Source organism: Podarcis muralis, chromosome 17 (assembly GCF_964188315.1).
Source record: "Podarcis muralis chromosome 17, rPodMur119.hap1.1, whole genome shotgun sequence".
NCBI lineage: Eukaryota > Metazoa > Chordata > Lepidosauria > Squamata > Lacertidae > Podarcis > Podarcis muralis.
Genome location: NC_135671.1, coordinates 41,027,742 through 41,040,007, shown reverse-complemented (window position 1 = coordinate 41,040,007; position 12,266 = coordinate 41,027,742). Strand labels below are relative to the sequence as shown.

At 46.6% G+C, this 12,266-nt stretch overlaps 1 protein-coding gene across 1 annotated transcript in view; it reads right to left on the bottom strand.

Moving 5' to 3' along the window:
• The window catches only part of LOC114587882 (leucine-rich repeat neuronal protein 1-like), a 48,615-nt gene extending 36,714 nt beyond the window's left edge, over nucleotides 1-11,901 (bottom strand). The window contains exon 1 of the mRNA XM_028712735.2: nucleotides 11,801-11,901. The gene's annotated coding sequence lies outside the window, so the exon portion shown is untranslated. The remainder of the gene's footprint in view (nucleotides 1-11,800) is intronic.
• Between the last annotated feature and the right edge of the window lie 365 nt (nucleotides 11,902-12,266).

Sequence of the window (12,266 nt, the reverse complement as noted above, 5' to 3'; positions counted from 1 at the left end):
ATTTGTTCTTACTCTTTACTTGGAGGATCTTATCTTTCATCCAATTCGATGTGAATACAATGATGCAGTCTGCCGGCCATTTGTTCATTTTTGCTTTTCTTGAGTTCACTCTGAAGATTTTCTCTGTCTGTTCTATTATGTCTTTTTCCTGTAGATGTAGCCACTTTGCTAAAGTTTCAATCATCTTCTTCCAAATATCCTCCTTCTCCTCTTCTGGAACATTTCTGAATCTCAAAGTCTTCTCTTTAATCTGCATCTGTATCATTGCTAGCGCATCCCCAGTAGCTTCCTGGATTGCTTTTTGTTCCTCCATCTCCTTTTTCAATTTGTCCATTTCTTTTCTTTGTTCCCTTTGTTCTTTGCTAATTTTCTTCACCATCTCATCCATTTGTTGATTCTTATTCTTAATTTCTTGCACTTTCTTATCTGTCTCCTTCATTCCTTCTAAAACTTCTGTTAATTTTTCCTTTATTTCTTCATTTTCTTTTTCATTTTTTTCATTGTGTTTTCTAATTTTTCCAATTTCCCATCAATTGTGTTGATTTTTTCTTCCAACTCTTTTCTCAATCCTCCCAAGTCCAATTTCAAACTGATAATAAGCTCCCTCAAGTCCATTTCTTCAAGGCCTGAGTTTCTTCTTAATTGTTGCTGTTGACTTCCAGTTCCAGTCTGTTTTTTAATTGCATGAGACATTTTGCGTTCTCTTTTCCAACCACCAGATGTCCTTCTATTGTTCCAATTTTCCTTTGTTACTGCTTTTCCTACTTTGTCCACTGGGTGTCACTGTGTTCTTATTGACTCAGCTTGCCAGCTTCTGCCCTCCTTTAATCCTCTCTTTCACTATTTTGTCTTCGTCACTTCCTCCTTCTTCCTCCTTCTTGATGATTACTCAGCGTCTTCAGACCCGTGACGCCATCTTATCTTATCTGTGAAATTCCCCTCCTTTCCCCCACAGCGTTCCTTATTCCTTTGTCCTTATCTTTCCTTCAAGGACATTCAGTTTCAAAGCAGCTGCTTTACTCCACCCAGCTCCAACAACAGGCAGCCTGCACCGCTTTGCCCTTTGTAGTAAGTCCGTTTTCAGATAGTGTGCTTTTCAAATAGTTTAATTGCAATCTGAGTGATTTCTTTACATTCTTTCCATATATATATATCTTGTTCTTCTGTCTTCCCTTTACTTTTGTGGTAGCATTACTTCTCCTCCGCTATTTGTACTCTTTATCTTGTTTTGGGTTTACTCACTCCGTGAGGGATTCCCCCTCCTGGGTTCCCTTTTTCCCCCTTTGTCTTATTTCCTTTTAGGTTTTATTACTACTGCTACCACTTTACGTTTATTTTGCTATAGAAATAGAGATTTTACCATCTTGTCACTGCTTCAGTGATGTGAGGCTTTTCACCAGTCTGTTTGATGTTCTTCTCTGTTCCATGGATTCCCCCCCACCTCAGCCGTTTTTCCTTCAGCGAGGGGTGCCGGGACTCCAAAAAGACACTGCCGAAGTTCCTTTGACTTGAGCTTCCTTCCAAGCCTTTTCAGGGGTCGTGTAGCCAAACGTTGCCCCTCACAGTACCGGTGTATGCCCCGACCTGCTTACTGCAGTCAGAGCTCACACTGTTGCAGCTGTGGTAAAAGCGGAAGTCGCCTCTATAGTCCACCCATCTAACTGGGCTGCCCCAGCCACTTGGGGGGCTTCCAACATATATAAAAACATAATAAAACATTAAACATGACACAAAACAGGGCTGCCTTCAGATGTCTTCTGTGGTTTAACTTTTATGTTGCCATGATACAGCATGATATAGCAAGACTGACAAAACAAAGCTATGGTTTGTTTTAAGCCGAATTTGTTCAACAAACCATGAGTCACCTCACAGAAGAGCAAACCAGCCATGGTGTGTTTCTGCAAAGCTCAGTTTGTTTTTCCCTCATGCCTCTATAGTTTGGTGAGCATCTGGGATGGAGTGATCAAACAAACTGTAGTCAAGCAAGGCTGTTGGGTTCAGGCATAATGCCAACCCATAGTTCAAAGAAGCCATAGTTTGGATATACAGGTGGTACATGACCCCAGTCAAGCTTGCAAAAATCTATCATTTGCCCGATAATAAATGTTGGAAGTGTAAAGAAACGGAAGGTACATTCTTTCACCTTTGGTGGATGTGCCCAAGGATTAAGGCTTCTGGGAGATGATATATAATGAAATGAAAAAGGTATTTAAATATACCTTCCTGAAGAAACCAGAGGCCTTTCTCCTGGGCATGGTCGGCCAATTGGTGCCAAAGAAGGACAGAACTTTATTTTTGTACGCCACAACGGCAGCAAGAATACTTATTGCAAAGTATTGGAAGACACAAGATCTACCCACCCTGGAAGAATGGCAGATGAAGGTGATGGACTATATGGAACTGGCGGAAATGACTGGCAGAATCCGAGACCAGGGAGAAGAGTTGGTGGAAGAAGACTGGAAAAAGTTTAAAGATTACTTACAGAAACCTGGTGGGATAAGTCCCACGATTGAGGCATCACTGAAACCTGGTGGGATAAGTCCCACGATTGGAATGTAATAATGGAGGGATACAATCTATTTCAGAGAAACAGACCAGACAAGAAAGGAGGAGGAGTGACGTTATATGTCAGGGATGTGTATTCAACATCTTTATCAACGACTTGGATGATGGACTCAAGGGCATCCTGATCAAATTTGCAGATGACACCAAACTGGGAGGGGTGGCTAACACCCCAGACGACAGGATCACACTTCAAAACGACCTTGACAGATTAGAGAACTGGGCCAAAACAAACAAGATGAACTTTAACAGGGAGAAATGTAAAGTATTGCACTTGGGCAAAAAAAATGAGAGGCACAAATACAAGATGGGGGACACCTGGCTTGAGAGCAGTACATGTGAAAAGGATCTAGGAGTCTTGGTTGACCACAAACTTGACATGAGCCAACAGTGTGACGCGGCAGCTAAAAAAGCCAATGCAATTCTGGGCTGCATCAATAGGAGTATAGCATCTAGATCAAGGGAAGTAATAGTGCCACTGTATTCTGCTCTGGTCAGACCTCACCTGGAGTACTGTGTCCAGTTCTGGGCACCACAGTTCAAGAAGGACACTGACAAACTGGAACGTGTCCAGAGGAGGGCAACCAAAATGGTCAAAGGCCTGGAAACGATGCCTTATGAGGAACGGCTAAGGGAGCTGGGCATGTTTAGCCTGGAGAAGAGGAGGTTAAGGGGTGATATGATAGCCATGTTCAAATATATAAAAGGATGTCATATAGAGGAGGGAGAAAGGTTGTTTTCTGCTGCTCCAGAGAAGCGGACACGGAGCAATGGATCCAAACTACAAGAAAGAAGATTCCACCTAAACATTAGGAAGAACTTCCTGATAGTATCAGCTGTTTGACAGTGGAATTTGCTGCCAAGGAGTGTGGTGGAGTCTCCTTCTTTGGAGGTCTTTAAGCAGAGGCTTGACAACCATATGTCAGGAGTGCTCTGATGGTGTTTCCTGCTTGGCAGGGGGTTGGACTCGATGGCCCTTGTGGTCTATTCCAACTCTATGATTCTATGATTCAACAGAAATACTGCAAAATTAATGAATGTTAGAATGATGTTGGATAGAAGTTAAGTGGTTTTTAGCTGTAATGCTATGAAGGAATATGAAAAAATGGATTATTAACAGGTAAAAATTTAATGTTATAATACTTTATGATTAAAGACTAGGATAAACAAAGAGGCAAAGGATTTGCTGAACTAACAAATTGAATTAGAATACAAAAAAGGGAGGTGTGAGGAGGTCCGGGAAACAAGCAAATGAAAGATAAGTAATGGAAAGATTGAATTGTTTTTAACTATTTTTATTTTGTATTTTTTCTTTTTTCTTTTTGTAATATTTTGAAAATCTTAATAAATATCTTTTAAAAAACAACAACAAAGAAGCCATAGTTTGTAAGTCAACAACAAACCATAGTTTCACATCATAATTTGTGCTGGAAACGTGCCACGGTTAGTTTGCTGAACTGGTTTCAGACATTCAAAGAAGCCACACTTTGGCTAAACAAACCATGGCTTAGTTTTATGAGCAAACCAAACCTGTAGTTAGTTTCCCTTGCCACTGTTCCCCCACCAGAGCCGTAGCTGGTGATCTTGCGCCCCTGGCAGAACCGTCCAGGTTGCTCCCCCTAGCCATGGACAAATTAGCTCTTCTTTCCTCCACTCCTCCAACCCCCCCTTCCACCCATTCAATTCACCCTCTATTTAAAACCATTTCTTACGAGGCAATAATCAATATTTATATTTATGGACATATTTTAGCCAATTTTGTGCCCCCCCCATCGCCTGCACCCCTGGTAGGGGCCTACCTCACCACCCTCTAGCTATGGCCCTGCCCCCCAGACCTTGCACAAGTAAAGGGCTTGTTCTAAGGTGTAATGTAGAAGTTTCAGAGTTGCAGATCTCTTTATTTCATTCATTTTCATATGTGATACTTTAGTTTTTTAAAATTGTACAGCTGGCTGGGTTTGGAATCAAGAGTTTGCATATTTTATCTCAATATTGTGTAGTTCAAAATGTGTCTTTGTGCACTAAATATGTTTCCTTTTTGTGTGGATGTTTCACTTGTGTAGGATAGGTGATCTAACAGCATGAGCTTATTTGATGGGCATTTGCTAGACATTTTGAATGTTTTTGGGTGATCTTCCTTAAGCCCTTGAGGACAGAGGCAGGGTTTGTAACATGTCTACAAAATATTTTTTAAAGTTGTTTGTCTGTTCACCATGTATTTGGATATTTAAGATATTGTAACCAAATCTTGCATGATGGTTCCTCAGATAAAAGAGCATGTTTTTGTCCAAATTTGTATATAATTGGATGCCATTAAACAAGATAATGGGCTGAACCTTTCAAAATTGCAATGATTTTAACTCTGTATTGATTTTGTTTGTTTCTTTCTTAGAATTCTCAAGCAACACTGGGTATGAGGTTTCTTGTATAATATAAAAAATGCAACTCATGCTTTAATGAGAAGGTGCTACCTAGTTAGTAGCACAATTAGTAAATTTCTTTAAATAAATGAGCATATGTACATGAAAAGTGATGATAATGACAATGGCATGTGTGTTTTGTCCCCTTTTGAGAGAAGGACAGCCTAACTGATAAGCGAATATTGTCTGTGTGTTCCTGTTTAAACATATCACAGTCCTGAGGTTTCATTGCCCAAATGAGGGTTCTGTTATTTTGATAGTTGTTACCCTGATGCTAATCCAGCGGGAGAACAGCTGCCAGGAGAAATTTATAAGCCTAAACAGTAAGGTCATTGCTGCAGAGGAAGAATTCTAGATCTGGAGTAGAAAAATAACCCATATCATGGAAGCCATTCATTTAACGAAGCTTCCACACACCCACACCCTGCCCATTTTCAGTTTATTTTTGTTTCCTCCACAGGCAAAAACAAAAGTCCAGGATTCAGTAAATCTGAATTGGGAAAACCTAAGAAAAAGGAGCAAGCAACATTTTGCAGAAACCTATGGGTATGTGGGCAGAGACACATATGTGAATTTGGTAGGTTTAATGGAAACTGGTGAAGACTTTTTATTTACCGTATTTTTTGTCCTATAGGACGCACTTTTTCCCTTCCAAAAATGAAGGGGAAATGTGTGTGCGTCCTATGGGGAGAATGCAGGCTTTCGCTGAAGCCTGGGGAGCGAGAGGGGTCGGTGCACACCGACCCCTCTTGCTCTCCAGGCTTCAGGAAGCTATCCGCAAGCCTGCAGGCTGCCTGCAGCCTGAAGCTGCCTGCAGCCCGAAGCCCGGGGAGCGCGGCACTGTGCACCCTGGAGTTAGGGCAGCTATCTGCAAGCCTGCGGCCCGAAGTCCGGGGAGCGTGGCACTGCGCACCCTGGGCTTAGGGCAGCTATCCGCAAGCTTGCAGGCTTGCGGATAGCTGCCCTAAGCCCGGGGTGTGCAGCGGGCTACAGCACAACCTCGCCATCGCTCCCGGACCCGTTCTGGGGACTGGGGTCAGGGGAAGCTCTGGCTTCCCCCGCCCCCAACCTGGCAAGCTTCGGGAGCGACGGCAAAGCTGAGCGCAACCTCGCCTTCGCTCCCGGAGCCCCAGCACCGAGGCTAAAAATGAAGCCAAGACAGTTAGCGGGATCTTTCCCGCTCGCTGTCATGGCTTCTTTGCTCTTTGGGGTTCGGGGGGAAGTACAATTTTTTTTCTTTATTCACCCCCCCCAAAAAAATAAGTGCGCCCTATGGGCCAGGGCGCCCTATAGGGCGAAAAATACGGTATTTCAGAAGGCTTTTGGATGCTAACAGTGAGTGTTTTTATGTTACTTAACTGTATTGACCATTGAGTTTTTTGGGTTCTTAGGATTTAGGGGGTGCAGAGAGTGGGGGAGGAACTATCCTTCAGGACTACTTTAAGAGCCCCACCCCAGGGAGCTGTATAAAGCCCTGCAAGTTTAGCCCATTAAGTCAAGCAGCACACATATGGAGCCTGAATGCCATAGCCAACGGTCAACAGGTAGCCAGCAGCATCAGCCCTAAGCAGGGTCAGACTATGTGTGAGGCCAACACCTGGCACCCCCAAATGCATCTTCTCAATTTTGTGGCTCAGCGCCCTGTGCGAGAGAACCGCCCCCACTGCACTGAATCTGGCGCTGCCCCTAAGGTGGCAAGAAACCCTGGGCTGGCTATGTCTGTCCCTCAACCCACCTCACCCAACCAAGTGGAGGAACCAAGGAAGTTCCATCTGGTCTTTTAGTTCTTCTGCACTACTAGAGAACAGGAAGTTAAGTGCTGTCCATGAGGACAAATGGGGCACTGCCCCACCAGCCTCAGCCTTGATTCTTCTGAGCCAACCTGTTGCCTTCTTGTCTGCAACCAGCCCAACGGAGGCCCTGGCAATCAGCTTCCACCTCCTTAGGCTCATGGCTGCCATTGTAGGCATCAGGGGGCAGAGGATGGGAGAGGAACAAGAATTAATTGCCATTGTCTCTGGCTCCCCCTACTGTTGGCCTCCTGACTTCTACCCTAAAAGTACCCATGGAAAGCAGCCACCCCTGGTTAAGTACCAGTCTGGGCAGAGTCAGGGACAAAAGCAAGTGCATGGATGTAACCAGGCTTTATTTTCGGGGGGGGGGGGAGAGACTTTATGGGGGGGTGAACTGAATTATCTGCCACACAGTCAGTGAAGTATTTTTATTTATTTACTTGATTTGGGGTGGGGGGAGCAGCTGCCCCCTGGCTTCACCCATGAACAAGTGGGGCTTGCATTATTGTAGTCTGGCTGGTAACCAGAAGGAGGGTGATTTGAGCTCACCCAGGGATGGCTGTGGGCAGGATGCCTGCATTGCAGGGGGTTGGACTAGATGACCCTCGGGGTCCCTTCCCACTCTACAGTTCTATGAACCGCTTTCTCCCGTTGTACTACCCCACTCCTCCATGTTTCAAAGTCCCTCTGGGGTTAAGAGCCCCCTCAGCTCCAAACTCCCCCTGGCCCACTCCAAATTCAATCTTCAAAAACAGCGGCTTATGCTCCTGCAGGGCCTCGGATCTCTCCATTTGTATTACTTGAGGTGCAACCGCAACCTCCTCCATTATCTTCTGCACTTGCACTTGCCCAGTCAAAACAGGTTCCTGAGTTGGGCCCTAGATGGTTTCCGTATCAGTATTCCCAGTTTGTCCGAAGTTACTGACTACAACAGTCATCAAATCCATCTTCTCAGTCATCAAATCCATCTTCTCATGCATCTGCTCCAATAAAGCACTTGTCTTGCAAAAAGCAAGCACCAAAACTTCCTCCCAACACATTTTTATTCAAGGTCAAAAGACTGGTCCCACGATCTTAATCTCACAGCTGTAAAGTCCCCAAGTAGACTGCAGCAACAATTTAACAAGCTCCCTCTAGAGGAGACAATTTCTATTTGTATCCATCTTTTTAAAGCAAGTCCAACAAAGGAAAGTTACTTTCATTTTTCGAATATTTTCTTTCTTTAGAATGCAAAAGGCAACGTTGGAATCAGTTTGTTTCTCTTTTTTAGCTATCTGTCAAAATGTTCCATTCACAGTTAATGAACATCTCCAACAATTTCTGTCTCTGACAACCCGTTCCCAGGTTTGAGACGGTGGAAACTTATCTTTCTTTACTCTCTCTCCTGCAGGCTTGAACAGTCAAAGTCCCCCCCCCCCCTTTTCTCCTGCTTCCAAGGGGGTTTTAGTGGTTATAAATGAAGGAAATGAAGGAAATTTATAAACGACTTTCCAGACTTTAGCTTACAAGGTTTTTGCTTCAGTCTATTTACAAAAGCGGAAGGCGGACTTCCTGTTTTGAACCTTCCCGCTTCGGTGCCAAATTAAGATGTTTCTTGATCCAATTTTCTGTTTCTACTCACGGGTACTTGTTTAAAGTCCAATTGTCCACAGGAAAAAGTCAGCGCTCTCCGGCAATGGCTGTGTGGCTTCACTCCGTGAAAGTAGCAGTCAGTTCGCAGCACCGTGCCGCTCACCCCACTTCGTTCCGGAGCCCCAAAATGGGGTTCCCTGCGAGTAGGGGAGGCGCTCCTGGTGCCCTGCCGAACCCCACGTTCCCAGGCTTCCTCCACCTGGGATTTCTAGTGGGTCCCCACCTTCGCCGCGGCGGGAAGACCCAGTTTCCACGGAGCCAGTTCCTCCGATCGGAGGAACTCCGCCATTCGCCGATGGCACTAACCCGGAAGTCCCAAAGGCTCTTTCATCCTCCCATGGCCAGGGCACTTTCGATAAGCATCTCAGACACCATTTACCTGAGCTTTGCTTTGTATATGCAGAACACAAGTAACTACATTTTGTCATATATTGAAGGCTTTTCCCCCCAGGGCTGGTTGGTTTATTAGTGCCAGTTGGCTTTTTAAAAAAAGTATCTTATTTTTGGTGTAGTTTTTACTGTGATCTTTTGTTGTTGTTGTTGTTGCTTGTTGCTTGTTTAAAAAACCTGTTTGCTTCTCTTGATCCATGGATAAAAGGTAAAGGTAAAGGTACCCCTGCCCATACGGGCCAGTCGTGTCCGACTCTAGGGTTGCGCGCTCATCTCACTCAAGAGGCCGGGAGCCAGCGCTGTCCGAAGACACTTCCGGGTCACATGGCCAGCGTGACTAAGCATCATCTGGCGAGCCAGCACCAGCTCTGCACACAGAAACGCCGTTTACCTTCCCGCTAGAAAGCAGTACCTATTTATCTACTTGCACTTAGGGGTGCTTTCGAACTGCTAGGTGGGCAGGAGCTGGGACCGAACGACAGGAGCTCACCCCGCCGCGGGGATTCGAACCGCCGACCTTGCGATCAGCAAGTCCTAGGCACTGAGGTTTTACCCACAGCGCCACCCGCATCCCTGATCCATGGATAGGAAAGGCAAATAACAAGTATTATTATGAACAGATGGAAATAACGCAGTACAGCCAGCAAGCAGTGTCAGCAGCTGATCAAGGGACTCAATTGCTACTTTGTGCAGGGAGAACTGTGGCCTTTGAGGCCACCTTGAGAGATTTGCCACTGCATCAAGTAGAGATAATTTTATCCTAAACCTTTCTGGATGAATGTGTATCCAATGCTCCTCCAGCAACTGGGACCAATTTTTGGTAGCAGGAAAGTTGTTGTTTTGTTCTTGCATTTGATTTGGTCTCCAAGCCTGCTCCCTCTCACTGACCCCTAGGTGGCCTCAGGGAGTCCTGGGCCCCATTACAGTGCACATCTCACAGAGCTAGCAATTTCTTCACAGAAGCATTCCTCATCCCAATGTAAAAACTGCCCAGTTCCCTCAACTTTTCTTCTTTGCTCTTTGATTTGAAGCTCCCTTCTCGGCTGGGAATCTTTCTAATTTATCTGTTATGTGCTGACCTTCTTTTCTTATGGGACATGACCAAAATCTCCAAAATTAACCTAGACGAGGGCATCCAGGCAAAAAATAATAATTCATAAATGAGCTCAGTTGCATTAAGAAGAGGAAATGGGGACTGGGGGGGGGGGATATGAATGAATCAGTGGACAATTATTGAATGACCATATCCACTGAATCCTAAACAGGGGTCAAAGGGAGACCACAGCTGGGCGCAACAAAGAGCTCCTCTAACTTCTCTTTCTCTTTGGCCTCTGTTTTGTTTACCCGGTGAGGCTGCAGTTCTTGCCTGCTCAAGGGAAAGCATGGCTAGTTTCTCTCCTTTTTTCTGATGAGATTGCTCCCCCCCCCATCCCAGAAGGTCATCTCTGGGGAAGGACTGGCCTTTAGCAAAGGACAGCCTTTGCCCTTCATACTCTGAGCTGTGCCTTCCCCATGTGGAATTCGTTTTTCTATTCTGTCGCAACCTGTGCAGGGTGATTACAGGACGACACTGAAAAGCAGAGAAGGTGCAGATGAAGGGGTGGTTCCCATCTGCCCAGTGTCTCCAAGACTTCTGCTTCTGTCTAGAAGATATCTTAGGGGGCTGGACGTGGGACCTGCTCTCATCCAACGCACGTTCTCCTTGGGAAGCTGGGGCAGGACAAAAGAGTCCCATGGAGGAGGGGGGCTTCTCCCAGCGAAACTTTGTCCTCCACTTGGAGTGCTTGCACTGCTTCAGAGTCTCTGCCCAGGCTCTCAAGAGTTGCAGTGAGCAGTGGAGTCAGACGGTTGGCTCCTCTACACTGACTGGCAGCATCTCCTACAGTTTCAGGCAAGAAGTCTCTCCCAGCCCCACCTGGAGATGCACCTGGACAGGTGCTTTCTTCCTGAGCTGTGCTCCCCTTTCCTGTGGTCACCCTCAAAGAGCTTTCCTTCTTTGCTGCCATTTTAGAGGCTTTTAAGGTTGGGAACAGAGCAAGAGCACTTCAACCTCGCCATTCCTTGAATCAAAACATAAGTGACAGCACAGTGAAGTAACACAGTAGAGCTAAACCTGCTGCCAGTTGGCACACCATGCACTTCAGTACATATTGGGGCTGTTCAGTTAATTCCAAAGCACTTGGAACGAAACTAGGAAGCAATGTGTTGATGGCTACTGGCTGGTTGGAGGCAGGCAGGCACGGGGAGTCAAACTAACCCTTAAAAATGGCACGGCCTGCTTGGCTGCATTGAATGTGCACGGGGGTGGAAGTCTGTGCCCCCAGTTAGTCGAGTCCCAGGGTTCCTTCATCAACCTTCCTGGCTATGGTGGATCACCTTAAGCCCTGGCTTCCAGCCCCACCTCACCTGCCTGTGCAATTTAGGAGGGGAACACTCCAGGGATGACCCAAGGAGTTGTTTCTCTCTTTTTTTTGCCCAGTCCTAGATGTAGCATGTACCATGGTGACAAAAGAAGGGCAGCTTTAAAAATCACTCCAAATACCACAAGCATAGCATTTTCCCTTTTGTGCCAGAATCAATGATTGCTTGGACTGGATTTGACTTTAGAGAGCTGGGAAAGGTGGTCTGCAGAACTCCTGGCTTGCTTATATCCTCCATCCTAGGTGGGGAGTGGGATGCTAGGGAAGGTGGGCTGGGCACCAGGGAATCCCTGAGGTTTTTGTCCCTGGAGCAGGAACCAGGATGGGGGAATAGTGCAGATCGTTTGATGGACCCAAGTGGATGGGTTAAAAAGAAGAAGCGGGGATGGCCAGATGGGCTGGGAGAATGGTGCTGGGATTGAGGAAGGGGAGCTGAGGAATTAGGTCAGTACAGAGGACGAGATGAAGCCGGGAAACTTTCCGCCTAGCTGCTTCCCCACTCCGCCCCTTCCACCTCCTGCATCCCGTCTCCCGCAGCAACCGCATCCTTCGACCGTGGACTGGGGGACCCAGGCTCACTCACCCGCTGCCTTGCCTAGGGCACAGCCGGGGTCCGGCTTCTTTTGCTGGGGTCAGTAGGTACCCAACTCCTGCTTCCAGCTGTCACGCTCTGAAGTCCCAGATTTCAAAGCGGGGGGGGGGGGGCGTTGTAAGGAGAGCAGCGTGGGGGCCGCCCACTTCAGGGAATGACGGACATAGCTTCCTAGCCAATGGAGAGGCGAGGGACCGCCCAGATGGAGATCACCACTCCGTGGGGTGGGCAGGGGACAGAAATGATGTCATGATGTATGGAGGAGAGGTAGGGGGAAGATGTTGGGATGCTGTTAGACTGACTTCAATCTCCCCCGCCGCCGCCGCCGCCGCCTTTTCTGGAAAGCGGACCTCTAGCTAGGCTGGTGAATAATACCTTGGCGAGGTTTCCTCTCCCTTCTGGGGCTCTGCTCCAGGCTGAGCAGGGGAACACACAAGACCAGGACACCCGGGCTGGC